Source organism: Triturus cristatus, chromosome 6 (assembly GCF_964204655.1).
Source record: "Triturus cristatus chromosome 6, aTriCri1.1, whole genome shotgun sequence".
Taxonomy (NCBI): Eukaryota; Metazoa; Chordata; class Amphibia; order Caudata; family Salamandridae; genus Triturus; species Triturus cristatus.
Window position 1 is genome coordinate 576,076,760 of NC_140589.1, and position 14,639 is coordinate 576,091,398.

The window sequence follows — 14,639 nt, forward strand, 5'->3', positions numbered from 1 at the left end:
ATCGTCGATGTAGCGTCGCCACAACGTGACCTGGTTGTGGTAGGGATTACTCACATTCAGAACATGTTTATGTTCAAAATCATCCATAAAAATAATGGCTAGGTCCGGCGCGAAGGTCCCAGTACTGTTGGGTCTACCCGTTTATGTAATGGCTACAATTAACATTAACATTTACACATTTGTAGAAAATGTACACTCTAATTTTGTGAATAGCCAAACACAGTAAAATGACTGAAAAGTGTAATTTACTCAAAAGTGTAAGTTACATTTGTGAATCAGCCCCTCAGTTTTTCCACAATTGCAAGTAAGACCAAAAAAAAGCAAGGGTTGTGGTTTCACCACCATTTCTATTGACAGTGTGAAGAGGAAATTGAATCCTGAAGCTCCATCCACGGCAACAGAGGAATCCACAGTACTCACAAAGACTAGTCAGAAAAAAAATCCACGTAGAAAGAAATACCAGATGAAGAACACAATAAAAAACGTTTAGTTCCTGACTGAAAGATGATTCCTTCAATCCTCATCATCCAGAGACAGTGCATTCTCTTCTTGCATACTGTTCTGACTTTCAGTTTCACGGGGGTGGAGAGTGGGAGACGCCACTGATGCAATTGTTAAAGAAGTCCATAATCTTTTTCGGCATTTTTATTATTGTAACATGCATTTATTTGTGCATTGACTTGTCGTAGTGGTGAAAAGTACCAACATTTATTTTTCAATACTGCAAGGCCTATCGCTCTCATTAGATAACATTGGGTTACATTATTACATTTAGTAAGTGCTTGTTTTTGATTGGAAACGGATAGGAATATCACGTTTTTGACTAAAACCAATTGTTTTTACAATTCCTTTTAATTGTAACGTCGGATTAAGTATCAATTTTGAAAATACCACTTTAAAAAAATTCGTATTTTTCTGCCCAAAAGGTTCTACGACCTTCTAGACTTTTCCATCTGCCTGGGCCTGTTAATGGCTACCCCATTAAGAATGAGTATTGGGCCCAGACAGTGAATAATAGGGCACTAGGTGTGGGCAGGAAGACCATCCTGCCAGGTTGGTTGGGGCAGAGCTCTTCTCTGTCCCATTTACAGTTCGAAGAGTTTGCCTCTAGCATACACAAAGGAACCTGACATGAGTCTTTTGTCACCCTATACTTCTTGAAGCCTTAGTAAGGAAAGGAAGGAACTTTCCACAACCAGATGTGGGAGAGCCTAAAAAAACTCACCCACTTCAATGAATGGTACCAGGTATAAATAATGGACCTTCTAAGCCACCCTTCAGTACAATCCTGGGCCTGTGGACAATTCAGAGGAAGGATTGCCTTGTTTCCTAGAGGACTACCCTGCTGCTTGAGACCTGCCATGTTTTCCAGAGGACTGCCCTATTACTTGAAGCCTGCCCTGCTCTCTCCAAATAATGATTGGGATATTGCCTTCATCCTAGGCTACCTGGGTGTAGGTGGCTGGCTTAGTTTATGGTGCACACTTATTTAAGTGAAGCTCCTTGCACTAATCCAGGCAACCCTTATGGTGATTTTAGTGGTCTTAGACAACCATAGAAAGCTCTCTAAGTGGTAGCTCTGGAAAGCAGCCTTCAGGCTTCCCTTGAAGGAGTGTTTTGAAGCTTGTTTTATCAGCTCCAATCATGTAGTGTAGGTTAACCAAAAAAGAACCACACCATTTATACATAAAAATATGTCTATTACACAACAGTCACTAACACATTGGTACATCTCCTACCCGGAGATATCAACTCTAATAAACAATAATACTTCAATGGTAAACCGGTAAGTAGCCCAAAATATAGAGGTCTCCAGGGGGAGACCAATTCATATACTAAAAAAGTGGAATACGCACTGTGACGAAAGTCGGGACTTGGACCAGGAGACTTAGAGGAGCTAGGGACACAAGGAACCACCCAAGGTAAGTATCCAGGAACCCCATGGAGGCTATGTGCAGTGTGGAAATACAGCAGAGTGTCCAATAGAAGTCAATGGAAAAGTCGCAGTTGCAGTATTGGAGAAGAAGGACCCTTCCGAGTGGACCCTGAAGAAACCCCTTGGAAGACAGAAGGTTGGTGAGTCATCCCTCCTGTGGATACCCCAGGAACCAGGATACCTACACCATCATCAACCGCAAACGAACGAGAGTCTGGCTTTGACTCGCGTTTGTGTGCGGTTGACAAGTTGCAACCGCAGGCGTTTCTAGGGGTGTGAATAACAGTTGAATAATACACCCCGAGGTGGTTTACCGGGATGAATGATAATGGCAACTCCCCAGAACTATAGTGAGGTGAAGATCTGCCCCGAGCCCTGATGAAATTGCCGCTAGGTATTTGGCAATAAAACATGTTGGCCTTTCCATAATCAAAGTGGTTTACAACATTGTATTTCCTTTTTAACTTGAGTGGGTTCACAGCATCTAATAAAGTAGGCTTATTAGCCAGGAGTCCCAACTCATTTTAGCTCGGAGAAGCGCGTTTATGTTCTTTTTTCACTATGGGGTCTCAGAGGGACAGCACAAAATAAGACACTGTTTGTGCATATGTTTACACCTTCCTTCCTCCTTTTTTATCTTCTTTCCTCATTTTCTAAATTTACATTTGACATATATTTTACCATTCACAGTCAAAGAAAGTCACCAATGATGACAAAAACGTGAGCAACTGGTGAGTACCTACTCCCTTACTTTCTGACCTGTCACCTATTTTTCCTCCCTTTTTTCTACCCTGTACACACCATTTAATGGGGGTATTAAGTTGGTAGATTGGCAAACACTGTATTTGGACACTGGGGTCCGGCTGTGATTGGTACTCTTTAGATGCCAGCAGTTGGACAGAGGTATGATTACCTGGCCCACAGGACCTTCAGAAAATAAGTTTTCGAGCACAATCAGGTCAGTGTTGATATAGGGTTTACTTACTGTGTCTAACCTGCAAAATATATATTCAGAAGCTTGTTTTTCTGTTCAGTCTTCGATGGCACCAACATAACACTTCTCCTTAGAGACCTAGGTTTTTGACTGAAAAATAGTGAAAAGGAAAAAAGCTCCTCTATAAAGCATGCATGTGTCCTCACGTTTGGAGGAATACGAATTTAAGTTAAAACTGATTCAAAAAAACTGGCAGTTATCTAATAATGAATCAGTGCAAATGTACAAGTTTCTGTTGACATTCAGAATGGCAAGAAAGGTGTTAGACATGTCATCTTAGGGTGGTATTCTCCAAACGTTTTACCCGTTAACCACCTCTTTTAGCAGTAGCTTATTGTTGGCATTGGGACTCTGAGCATTTCACCATTGCTAACTGGTGCTAAAGTGCATGTGCTTTTCCCCTAAACATGGTGACAGTGTATAGCCAATTGGCATAATTAGTTTGCTTATGAATCCCTTGTAAAGTGGTATACCATATATCCAGGGCCTGCAGCACTGGTTGTGCCACCCACAAAAGTAGCCGTTCTAACCTGCCTCATGCCTACCATTGCAAGGCCTGCGTGCGTACTTTCCTACTACTTTGACATGGCATTTTTTAAACTACTCGCCAAGCCTTAAACTCCCCTTTTATTACACATATGTCACCCCTGAGGTAGGCCTTAGGTAGCCCTATGGGCAGAGTGCACTTTAAGTAAAGGTTAGGACATGTACTTGTATTTTTACATGTCCTTGCAGTGACAAACAGCTAAATGTTTTACTGCTGTGAAGGCTACTCCTCTCAACATTGCTATTTTAGAAACACCACTTTTAGAAAGTGGAAATTTCTCTGCTCTTTCTGCTCTGTGTGCCTTGTAGTCTGGCCCTAATACATGTCTAGGGTTCGTGACAGCTACACTTTATGCATTCCCTCTAGACAGCCACAAACACAGGAAGGGTGGATGTAACACTGAACTCATCTGCATTTATCTACATTCCAAAATCTCTTCCTGGGCAGAAATAGGAACAGGGAGCTGGCACATACACCTGAATAGACAATGTCCTGTGTCCCACACAAAGTGCTTATAACCCCCCACAGATAGCCTGGCAGACCGAACTGGGATTAAAGGCGACACGTGCACTTCAGGGCCTGTTGTGAAGTCCTCCCACCTCACGTCCAAAGGGTACATGTGTATAAAGTACTGGGGATCTGACCCTACCAAAACAGTACACTACTGGACCTGTGAAGAACTGTGCCAGGAGTAAGGACTGTTGTGCTACACATATTGCCACTCTGTCTGACTGCTGCTCTGAAGGAACTGCTTCCTGCTTTGCTGAGCTGCCCTGCTGCCTGCTGATCTCTGCCCTGCTGAGGATAAGGACTGGACTCATCTCACTTAAACCCAGAGTGATTCCAAGGGCTTGCTGGCTTGCCCCCTGTTCTGAAGTCTCAGGGCCATCAAAGACTTCCTGCAACTCTGCAACCGCACCTAGACTCTTCCATCTGTGAGCCCTGCCCTGCTAAGTGGTGCAAATCCAGTCCTGGACAATAGCAAGGTGATTTTTACTGTCCAGAACCATCGGAACCGACACAGTGATGACTTTGCACAGATCCGAGGACATCCCTGCGTGGCTCGACAACAATGTGGGACCCAACTGGTAGGTTCAATGGCAACGCAGTGCCTGCATCATAAGGGGTTCAATGACAATGTGGGAACCGACTGCGAGGCTCGAAGGAGACACATCGACCCAACTGCTTGAATCTGAACTGATGCATTGAGTCTTTGACGCAGATGCTTGCTCCATCCAAGGTACTTTTTCAGCAAGCCCTGCATGGGTCCTGTAGCCGACCTGCCCTCCATCGTGGTCGGCTTGAACTTTGGATTTACCTCTGTCCAGTGTGACCTTAAGCAACTCTAAAGTGCTATTTGACTCTAAGCACTACTTTTTGATTTATTATTTTAAAATTCATAACACCGATCCTACTTATTGAATTTTTGCGTTTTGGTCTTATTTGATTCATAAAATTATTCTCCATCTTTCTAAACCTGTGTGGAGTATATTTGTGGTGGTTTCACTATGTTACTGTATGTGTGTCTTGCACAAATACTTTACACATTGCTTCTTTAGATAAACCTGACTGCTCTGTGCCAAATTACCGTAGGGTGAGTACAGGTTATCTTTTACTGTGTATCTAGCTTACCCCGACTAGGATTGTGGTCCTTACTTGGACAGGGTGCATACCTTCACCAACTAGAGACCAAATTTCTAACAAAATGTATGCATGCATACAGAAAATTGTCCAAAGAATGTTCATTATTAGAGATGAGATAACCCTCAGTTACTAGTCACCATAGATGTGGTAAAATGCTTCTTAGGCTAGCATTACAAAAACAGACCCAGATTTGGTAACTTTTAACGCAATGTGATGTAGCAAGGCAACTTGCTGCGCTGCGTGAAAGAGCAGAAATGTGCCATATCTACTAAGATATGGCACACTTCTGCTCTCTCATAGCGCTGGCCAACTTCAGGCAGCCTAGTTCCAATGCAGACACCCTTGCACCCCTGTGCAAGGGTGCCTGTGTTACAAGGAGAATTATTTTTGTGCTGGAAAAAATACCTTCCTGCACAAAAGCAATTTCTAGGCATTTTCCTCCTTCTAAGTGTTCTGCAGATTGCAGCACATATAGAAAGAGGAAATAACAAGGATAAAACAATATTTTTCTCCTCGTTATGCCATCCTCTGGGAGGCTAAGCGATTTCCGGCAATCCCAGGTTTATAAACCTTTGTAAATCTGGGATTGTGTGAAATCCATGGGTGGATGCATCGGCAGGTCCGGCATTAGCACTGGTGCACCCAGTGCGCCAATGTTTTTTGTCGCCCCCCCAATGACCACCTCCACCACGGATTCCCTCCCCAACACCCTTTAACAGTCTCTGTAACCACTCTCTCTCAGATGCATTTAATTAATTTTATAGCGTCACTCATAAAAGTTAAGGGTGTCAGAGCAATTTACATATCACACACATTACACAGAGACTATCAATCATAGGTGTGTAAATCAGTGTATAGGAAATGTTACATAAGACAGAGGACAACAAGGGTGAATTCACATGTCATCTATACAGGTAGGCAGTATAGTTGAAGAGAACTTGGAGAAGCACAAACTATGAATTTAAAATGTAACACAATGGATTGGGGCTCTCTTTAATAACAAGAACTGATTTTTACCCAAATTAACCCTTTTTGCAACATTAGAATAATGAAAGTCCGGGGAAAAAATCCATACATTGATCTATACCTTTAAGTCTGCACGCAGTTCTTTGACAGTTAATAGCTGACTGTAAACTGCAACTAACAAAAGGAAGTCTCTGACAAAAGCAGTCAGGGCTGGACTGGCCGTAGCGGGCACCGGGCAATCCCCTGTGGGCAGGGCCGGACTGGGAGCCCACAGCAGGCCTGGCAATTTTTTAAGACCAGCTCCCATATGGTGCATAGCGAGCAAGCTAGTCTGACACTACAAAGGGTCTTTAGGGGGTTCTCCCCACAACAACATTTTAGGGGAAAATGATGCATTCTATGACACATTTTTCATTATATATTACATCGTATTTGTATTTAAAGCACAGTAAACGATGACCTTATGTTGCACCAGGATACAACAATCTTTATTGGGGCTCTAAAATGATTACCCTCCCTATCACCCATCAACAGCGCCTCTCATCGCTCCATAGCCCCTCTCTCACATGAATTTCATTTGTTTTATAGTGCCTCTCATACCAGTGTAGGGTTTCAGAGAATTTTACATCACACACAAACAGAGACAATGAATCATACAAGTGTAAATCAATGTATTGAAAATGTTGCATAAGGCTAAGGGAACTACAAGGTGTAGATTCACATATCATCCATATTGGTAGGCATTTTTTTTAAGAGTCCTTGGTTTCGGAAACAAAAACTCAGGATTCAGAATGTAACACAGTGGTTAGGGTTGACTTTACTAATAAGAATGTATTCCTACCCAAGCAAACCCTTTTCAGTAAAATTAGGATAATGAAAGACAGGGGGGAAAAAAAACATAAGTTTAGAACCTCGATTAGGATTGTAGTTTAAGAAATGTATAGTGACAAAAGGATCTCTGTGACAAAAGCAGTAACCCACTGAGCTATGCATGAACAGGGGTGGGAGCTATGCACATAAAATTCTGTTCTGTGATCTGCACAGTACACATTCTGTACAGCAGGCATTTTAACCCGCTGTGCTACCTCAGATGAGTCAAAACTGCTACTAAGCAAAACTCTAATCTCTCCCCAGCAGGTACATTAATCACCAGAGTTATCTTGGCACTTTTATTGTTGCCTGAAAACTGTTGAATATGTAATGTACTCTGTACAAAAAAGAGGGGGGACCTGGAGCTTGTTATGGTCCAGTGTCTGTGCTCCGTGTGTCATCTATAATACTCAAAAAGAGACACTGTTCCTAAATAAGAAAGGGAAAACGAGAGAAACTCAAGGAGAATAGGAGAGATTAAAGTCCTAGGCTAATATTAGGCCCAAAAATAGATCGAGGGGGAGGCACACCTTAATTTCTCTTGTTGCCCTCACACACCCCGAAGGATGTCATGCTTCATCATTGGGCGTTTTGCTCCTCGTCGGGCCGGCGCTGCAATGCCCTACGGGTCCCCCGAAGGGTCACTTTAGCGGAGATCTTTTAGAGAAAACGCCGTTGGGTGCATGCGGGTGTGTGGTTTGGGTCCTAAAAAAAAGGTATGTGGTGATGTGAGTGTGTCAGTGACGTGATAAATTAAAAATGTCTAAGGGTTGCTAATGAAATAGAATTTAATATAAGTGGCACCCTTGACATACTAAAAAACCCGTAGGTTAGGTGTTACCTTACTGGAAATAATGTACCATCAGGTGACTAATATGTGGTCGACATGTTTCGCGCCCCACTGGTCCAAAATGGATCCTTGGCGCTTCCTCAGGACCAAAATAAAGGTAGTGAATTGTGAGTGTGGACTGAGGGATACTACCCACAGTCAATATCCGGGCGTGCAGGTAAAGATAACCCTGCTCTCTGTGTAAGAGTAAAGTCGCTCCAGGATAAAAGCCTAGGTAAACACAAAGAGAAAAGAAAGGAGAACATCCTACATGTTAACGAATTTTCACCTGTCCAAGAAATTTGAAAAAAGTACATAATTACAAGAGAACCATGGATATCACCTCCACTCACGGGTGGTGGCGTTATGAGGTCTCAACGATAAGCCAACGGGCGCTTAGACCAGGGTGAGAAGCCTGGAATAAATACCTCCCGTCGCCGATCGGAGTCACCCATTAATCCAGACACTGGCCGTGGAAGAGTTCGTGGCAGATGCATAGGTCAACATACGGCGTGGAATATGTAAGTCCATCATATTTGGGCCCGCACAACAAGACACTGCACACCACACCACTCACCTAAAAATGGAGAGAATGATGCTCCATAGATTAGGGGACGAGCGTACACACCTTCATGTGCTATGAAAATAAATAGAAGGCATCTACTAGTAAATCCTGGCTGGTAACGAGGAAAAACCAGGTCTGAGATATCGTATAGTGCACAACCAGTCTCCTCAGCGCCCCTTCATTCATTTACTTACAGTTTAGCTCCGGCGTGGCCTCTTAACCACCTACCCCAGCCGTCCTCCTATCTGGAAAGGAACCGAGGACTGCTCCGGGTTTCATTTGTAGTCCCGGCGTGGGCTAATCGGGGCGATTCCCATATCCGGTCGGCTATGGAGAACAGATGTGTGTTCAGCGTTGTGTGAAATGGTGCGCATGTGCGGGAGATAGATAGACGGTCTCCGCGCTTGCGTGTATAGGATGCAGGCTACGGTTTAGCGTTCTAGTGATGTAGTTGTAGTGTGCATGCGCAGTCGTTTATTTTTCTATTTAATGCGAAAATATTACGTGGTCAGTGCAATTTAAATGTAGGGAGCTGATAATATCTGTTCACCCACAATATATGAGGCATTTTATCTCATCTACACATTTCCAATGTATCCACGTGCTTGAAAATCCAGGATGGCTACAAGTTTGGAATTAACGTGGTTAGTGCCTGTATGTGTTCGGTCAGTAAAACACTCATATCACCCCACGTGGCCTCAATGGGCGAACCATGGGGGCCAAGGGGGGGGGGCGAAAAAAACTACCCAAATGCCCAACGACCTAGTGGTTTTAAAGGTAACTGAATGCCCGATTGACCAAAAACGCTAAATAAAAAGGGAAGTTACGTATGTTTAGTGCTCCTCGCTGTGCATGACACCCATGGTAATGGATGGTGGGTGCCTCAACAGCTGTGTATGAGTCAGAAGTGTGACTAAGGGAACAGTTACTCTAACAGTGTACGTTGCTAAGTAGGGATTAAAAAGGTTGAAACACTACAATGACAAGTGGGCCATGGATATGCTGAGGCTCCGTAAATGCTATCTATAGTGATGGTAGGAGTGTGCTGATCGCTCAACTCTAATAACAGCAATAACAGCAGGCTGGGTTATAATTCAGTCCATGGTATCTCATCGTTGAGACCCTCTTCGTTGGTCCGAAGACGATGTACCCAACGCTGTTCTCTACGTAGTAAGGTGTTGTTATTCCAGAGTTGGTTGTTTTCCAGTACTGTCCACCTGATGTCATCACATGAGTGCCCTTTCTCAATGTAATGATTCGTAAGTCTTGTTGCTGTTCTGCCCCGTCTGATCGTACTCCTGTGTTCATTAATCCTCAATTTGACCTGTCTTGTGGTCATCCCTATGTAGCGAAGTGCACAGGGACAGGTAATGAGGTAAACACAGTTTTTTGTGTTGCAGTTCGTGTGGTTCCGTTGATCCCACGTGATCTTATCCAAATCCAAGTGTGTCGTGTGTTTGGTAAAGGGACACGCGCTGCAACTGCCACGTGGGTAATGACCTTTCACAGCAGGGAGGGACCAAAGTGTGGACTCCTGACGGTTGGTCTTAGCGCGGGGTCTCGTATTAATCAGTTGGTCACGTAAGTTGGTGGTCCTCTTGAATGCAAATCTGGGGAGCTCCATTGTAAGGTTCCCCGTATTCAGAATTTTCCAGTTCCGGTTTACAATGTTTTTGATTTGGTTTGACAGAGGGGTGAAGGTGGTAACACATGTGATGATATTGTCGGTTTCCTTAGTTCTGTCTTCCAGTAATGCCTGGCGGTTGTTGTTCCTGGCTCGTTTGCATGCTCGTTGCACAATCCTTTCTGGGTAGTGTCTCTGTTTCAGATTCAGCATGAGGGTATTCGCCTGGATGTCATATTCATGAGTGTCACTACAATTCCGGCGAATACGCAGGAATTGTCCGAAGGGTAAGTTTTCCCTCAGTGCTTTAGGATGGTGGCTGTGGAAATTCAGCACGCTGTTGCGGTCAGTTGTCTTTCTGTAGATGGTAGTGTGGAGTTTTCCATCATCTAGAGTGATCAGCAAGTCCAGAAAGGGAATTTCTTTTTCACTCTCTGTTTTGGTAAAGCGTAGATGGGGGTTCAGGTTGTTGTCAACGATGAGATACCATGGACTGAATTATAACCCAGCCTGCTGTTATTGCTGTTATTAGAGTTGAGCGATCAGCACACTCCTACCATCACTATAGATAGCATTTACGGAGCCTCAGCATATCCATGGCCCACTTGTCATTGTAGTGTTTCAACCTTTTAGAGTAACTGTTCCCTTAGTCACACTTCTGACTCATACACAGCTGTTGAGGCACCCACCATCCATTACCGTGGGTGTCATGCACAGCAAGGAGCACTAAACATACGTAACTTCCCTTTTTATTTAGCGTTTTTGGTCAATCGGGCATTCAGTTACCTTTAAAACCACTAGGTCGTTGGGCATTTGGGTCGTTTTTTTCGCCCCCCCCCCCTTGGCCCCCATGGTTCGCCCATTGAGGCCACGTGGGGTGATATGAGTGTTTTACTGACCGAACACATACAGGCACTAACCATGTTAATTCCAAACTTGTAGCCATCCTGGATTTTCATGCACGTGGATACATTGGAAATGTGTAGATGAGATAAAATGCCTCATATATTGTGGGTGAACAGATATTATCAGCTCCCTACATTTAAATTGCACTGACCACGTAATATTTTCGCATTAAATAGAAAAATAAACGACTGCGCATGCACACTACAACTACATCACTAGAACGCTAAACCGTAGCCTGCATCCTATACACGCAAGCGCGGAGACCGTCTATCTATCTCCCGCACATGCGCACCATTTCACACAACGCTGAACACACACCTGTTCTCCATAGCCGACCGGATATGGGAATCGCCCCGATTTGCCCACGCCGGGACTACAAATGAAACCCGGAGCAGTCCTCGGTTCCTTTCCAGATAGGAGGACGGCTGGGGTAGGTGGTTAAGAGGCCACGCCGGACTTACATATTCCACGCCGTATGTTGACCTATGCATCTGCCACGATCTCTTCCACGGCCAGTGTCTGGATTAATGGGTGACTCCGATCGGCGACGGGAGGTCTTTATTCCAGGCTTCTCACCCTGGTCTAAGCGCCCGTTGGCTTATCGTTGAGACCTCATAACGCTGCCACACGTGAGTGGAGGTGATATCCATGGTTCTCTTGTAATTATGTACTTTTTTCGAATTTCTTGGACAGGTGAACATTCGTTAACATGTAGGATGTTCTCCTTTCTTTTCTCTTTGTGTTTACCTAGGCTTTTATCCTGGAGCGACTTTACTCTTACACAGAGAGCAGGGTTATCTTTACCTGCACGCCCGGATATTGACTGTGGGTAGTATCCCTCAGTCCACACTCACAATTCACTACCTTTATTTTGGTCCTGAGGAAGCGCCAAGGATCCATTTTGGACCAGTGGGGCGCGAAACATGTCGACCACATATTAGTCACCTGATGGTACATTATTTCCAGTAAGGTAACACCTAACCTACGGGTTTTTTAGTATGTCAAGGGTGCCACTTATATTAAATTCTATTTCATTAGCAACCCTTAGACATTTTTAATTTATCATGTCACTGACACACTCACATCACCACGTACCTTTATATTAGGACCCAAACCACACACCCGCATGCACCCAACGGCGTTTTCTCTAAAAGATCTCCGCTAAAGTGACCCTTCGGGGGACCCGTAGGGCATTGCAGCGCCGGCCCGACGAGGAGCAAAACGCCCAATGATGAAGCATGACATCCTTCGGGTGTGTGAGGGCAACAAGAGAAATTAAGGTGTGCCTCCCCCTCGATCTATTTTTGGGCCTAATATTAGCCTAGGACTTTAATCTCTCCTATTCCCCTTGAGTTTCTCTCGTTTTCCCTTTCTTATTTAGGAACAGTGTCTCCTTTTGAGTATTATATGTAATGTACTCTGCTGTACTTATAAAACTGCTGAACTGCAACAAAACGGTGCCCCCAGTCAGAAAAACGCCCCCTCCCATCCCATTCTACCATCCTACCGGGAAAACTCACGATGCCCAGTTCAGCCAGTCCGGCCTTGACAGAAGCTAGGACACAAAACACCGGCCCGTGTCATGTATGCTTCAATTTCTCCAATGGAGTACAATGTGAGAAAATAACGAAACAAGGCAAGGGCACTCAGAGGGCGCACCTCATGTTTAGGAAAGCCTGAATAAAACCCTAGTAAAAACTGCCTTGTGTATCTTGGGGGGGAGACTGGAGTCTGACCACTTCACGGATGTGTGATCATGCTAAACTAGAAGGTTCCTGTAAAAGACAAACAGCAGCGGCGGCTGCTGCCCATACCGCACTGCTGTGTGACTATTAAAATGCTAAACTCACAGGGAGCTTGCCCATACTTAGCTTTTCTGAGCAAACGCTGAGCCGATTTCAGTGTGGTTTACACATCCTCCCCCTTTTCGGAGTACGGACACCACAGGGTCTTACCTCTATGGGAAATTGCAGGGTCTAGCAGCGTCCTCCCATGGCCGTCACCCTGCATAGGGCACCTTGCACCAGAGATGGCGCCTGCAAGCAGGGAGCCTCCGGCCCACGTTGGCACAGCTGCGCGACGCTCCAGTCGACTCTCTTACAAGCCAGGCCTCCGTGGGAAGAGGAACTCCAGACCCCTGGATCCAGACCCTCCTGTGCGCGAGCCTCTGAAGCGCGCTCCCGCCCGCCGCCTCAGTGTCCCAGGCCTTCGCCTTCTCCCTCTGAGAGCAAGCGGTGGGCTTTGTGCCGGCAAATTTGATTAATGCGTAAGCCGAGTCACGCAAATTACCTTAATGAAACCGAGGGCTTGATGGCTGTCCTTTTTTAAAGCGAGGTTTTCGGCCGATTTTGTTACATGGCCGATTTTGCAGCTATAACGGCCCTGTAACAAAAACGGCCCCCAGGGGCCCAAAACCGGCCCCCATCCTTGCGGCCCACAGTAACTCATTGACCTGTTTACATTACATTCAGTTTGTGATCTGCATGGTACATGTTCTTTGCAGCAGGCGTATTAACCCTCCACGCTACCTTACCATTAATCAAAACTTCCACCAGACAAAACCTCTACTAGAAAAAACTCTGATCTCGGCTGGAAGAACATTAATCAATGGAGTTTTCTTGGCATATTAATTGTTGCCTGAAAATTACTGGAGGCCAGGAACGGGGCAGCAGGCGATTTTGGGCACAATATAAACTAGCAAACAGACGCCCCCATAAGAAGTAGGCACCCTGTGCGGTGGCACCGGTCGCACCACCCTAGAGCCAGCCCAGTGCATGGGAACGTTTATGTTCCACCCATGCAACGCCGGTCAAGCTGCTGCATTGTTACATTATTTGTTTGCAAAGCCACGCTAGGCGGAGCAAATCATCCCGTGCAAGGCTTTGTAAATATTTACTACCATTTTGCGTCATGAACATGCCACAACAGTGGCGCAACCATGACGCAAAATGTTTGTTAAATCTGGCTTACAATTTTTAAATAAAAATACACATAAATTGTGGCTCATAAACGACCTACGTTATTTGATTCCCTATTTAAATGCACCAGTCCCATATGAATATTTGCCAGATTATTGCTTACAAAAGTATCGTCTGACATAAACACTGTGTTGTAAATATGGTTGACAAAATTATCCCATTGGATGCAGATTTTCCACTATTAGCTCCAGTGGGGCGATATTTTGGGTAATGATATTTAGGACACAAGATTTCTGTTTGACAATATTTTGGTTCTGATTTTCTGGTACCCTACCGACCCACATAAGATGCAGAGTGTAAATGCACTAATGGTTGTTTATTACAAAAAGGAAATAATGTAATCGTGTTCATGGTTTGGCTCACATTACAGCAGATCAAAATGAGAAAATGGGGACCCGAAATAGATGCTATCCTCACATAGAACAAAGAAGAGTCAATATAATGAATAAGGACATTTAAGATCTTAACGAATTTTAAGTGGAATGGACTAATGAGAATATAATGCAAATCGTAGCATCTTGTTTGGTCCAGCCGGTAGTGTATAGTTTTCATTCTAGTCTCTGACTCAACAGAGAGGCTTTCTGCCCGCAAGTAATCATAGCCTGTTCTGTGCTTCTCGAGCCATTGATGGTGGGATGTGAAGACAGAGCTTGCTGTTTGTTTTGACCAGTATGTTTGTCTTTGTCAGTCTCCTCAAATACGTTATTGTTTTACACAATCTCTCTTTATGTTGTAGAAGCAATAATGGCTAATGAGAAACCTTGCCAAAGATAATTATAC

At 44.4% G+C, this 14,639-nt stretch overlaps 1 long non-coding RNA gene across 2 annotated transcripts in view; it reads right to left on the minus strand.

Moving 5' to 3' along the window:
• The window catches only part of LOC146817412 (uncharacterized), a 114,562-nt gene extending 101,502 nt beyond the window's left edge, over positions 1–13,060 (minus strand). For both annotated transcript variants that reach the window (XR_014962547.1, XR_014962546.1), the window contains exon 1: positions 12,837–13,060. This is a non-coding gene — a long non-coding RNA (uncharacterized LOC146817412). The remainder of the gene's footprint in view (positions 1–12,836) is intronic.
• Positions 13,061–14,639: the final 1,579 nt, after the last annotated feature.